Raw genomic sequence first — 2,609 nt, 5'->3', positions numbered from 1 at the left:
GATTATCCCCAGTCAGGCCTGTTGAAAAGATGAAAGAAAAGAAACTCAGTTGCAAGGACACAGATGACTCTCGCCCTGAGCACTATTTAGTAAATCTTGACAGAACCAGGCAACCACTTGCCACTACTGTCAAAATAATTCCATCTTTCATCTCTAGCTCTAGACCTCCCTTCCTGCCTGTGTAGCCAACTCTCTGCCAGGCATCTCTCTCTCTGGAAGGCTCATTCAGTTTTGGGTTCCACTCAACTCACTACTCCTTGTCATCTCTCCAAACTGTGGTTCCTCACAGCCGCTTACCTCAGTGAATGGCACCATGTGACCCATACCAGTCACCCTGGACTCCCTCTTCCTACGTGCTCAGCCCTGGAGATGACCAAGGAAGTATGGGGAGTCTCTCCAGATCTGCCCCATCCTCACTCCCACACCAAGTGCCCTAGGGATTCCTGCACCAGCCTCCAACCTCACCTTCTGTCCCCTGCCCTGGCCACCTTGTCGCCTAGCCCACCTCGTGGCGACTGAGTTCTTCTTAAAGCACAGTATGATCACATCATTCACCTGCTGCAAATTCTCCATCTTCCACACAGCTTTTGAGATAAAGTTCCTACCCCCAGCTCAGCACCTAAGACCCTACAACCTAAGGTACCTCCCTGTACAACCATGCCTCCAGTCCCAGCCACTACCAGTGAGTGTCCTCTCTACCTCAGCCTTCTAGACTCCAAATATATGCATTATTATTGCATCAGGTGTTACCGTGATTTTAAAAGTAGTGAAAAACAAACAAAACCTTGAAGGTCCATGAAGAACCAAGTTGGCACTCTTTCCTTTACTCTTTCAGTCGTGCCTTCTACCACAAGAGAGCATCAAATATTTCAAATGCCAGACCAGACTCTTCCCTGGACACAGGTTTTATAAGTTGATGATAAGATCTGACCTTTGATTCCTTCTTTGCCTTGCTAAGTCTGAGAAGTCTCACCTCTGAGGAAAACTGCTGCTTGCTTTCATGGCACGTTGGCTGGTGGTTCTAGTCAGCCACTACTCACATACTGGACACATACTTTTTGAAAAATATATATTTTTTATTGATTACAGAGAGGAAAGGAGAAGGAGAGATAGAAACATCCATGATGAGAGAGAACCATCGATGGGCTGCCTCCTGCATGCCCCCAACTGGGGATCGAGCCCGCAACTCAGGCATGTGCCCTTGACCGGAATTGAACCGGGGACCCTTCAGTCCGCAGGCTGATGCTCTATCCACAGAGCCAAACCAGCTAGGGCTGGACACATACTTTTATAAAGCACAAGAAGAAATAGGCCTCCCTGTGCCCCTTATCCCCATGGAGGACCCGGAGGACTGGCTGCCCCCTGCCATCTCGCCTCCTCCCCACAGACTGCTCCCCTCCAATCAGGCGAGCTTGTGGGAGAGAAGTACACCCAGCAGGCTGCTTTCCAGGGGCAGGCTCTCCTGAACCCAAAAGGGAGCTTCCAGGGTTTGTGGAGGTCCTTTGCTTCCCCAGCTGAAATGTGTGCCCTGTGAGAGAGGCCTGCTCTTGGTTCTTGCTGCGCTACCAGAAGCCAGAACAGCCGAGCCCATGGGAGAGGCCGCAGGGGTATTTGCTGAAGGACAGGATAAAAGAATGGGTGATTGAGCAAACAGGCATTCCTCCCAAAGTAGAAAGGCAATATACAGCATAGTTCCCCAGCTCAAAAAATACTGCTTTGCTAAGAATGTCTTTTGTTTACTCTGCTCTTAGGTACAACCTTGGTAAAAAACGGAACAATGTGTCATTAACCTCAAGAGATACTTTAAAGTTGCTCTTCGGAATAAATTCTGGAGATTAGATATTTACTTACTATTTGTATCTTTCTAAGAGAAGTAAGCATTGAGTACAAACATTGCTTTTAAGATTCCCAAGAGAAGCACTCACAATGTCCACCAGTAAAGTGTTTTTGGTTTTTTGGTGTTTTTTTTTTGTTTGTTTTTTTGCCTCAAATACAATTAAGATCTTTACTTTGGTGGACCCTGGAACCTGAGAATTTGCCATTGCAAGAGGGCAGCGAAGCCTGGAATTGCAAACCACACCTGTGCTCTGGTCCTCAGATCCACAGAGCCTGCACTACACATTCCCTGGAACCGGAGTTCCAGAAAAAGCTGACCAGAATGGGCCAAAGGATACAGCCTGCAAGTTCCAGAAAACCCCTGGTGGGGACTGCAGGGCCATGGGTACAGCCTCAACTCAGGGTCTGTTGTAAGCAGCAGTTGCTCGCTCTAAAATCAAGTGTCTTTACATTCCACCTCTTAGAAAGGCACTGCTTTTTCCAGGCTGTTTGAAATACTTGACAACCATCATTAACATTTCTGAGTACTTAGCCCAAGACACCACCCAAGTCCTATACAAAAGTAATCACAGTTAACCTTCAAGGTGATTCTTTCACTTGAACTCTTATCACTACCATTTTACAAACACAAAAATCAAGGCTACAATTAAATAACTTGCTTTCATGGCACTCTGGGGACTCAACAGCCTCAATTTGGGTCTCCTATATTTGGTCTCCAACTTTGTCACTTCTTTGCAATAAAAAAAAGTTGAGAAGCTGTATATATACACTGC

This window comes from Myotis daubentonii, chromosome 4, assembly GCF_963259705.1.
Source record: "Myotis daubentonii chromosome 4, mMyoDau2.1, whole genome shotgun sequence".
NCBI classification, from domain to species: domain Eukaryota; kingdom Metazoa; phylum Chordata; class Mammalia; order Chiroptera; family Vespertilionidae; genus Myotis; species Myotis daubentonii.
This window is presented reverse-complemented; position numbering follows the sequence as displayed.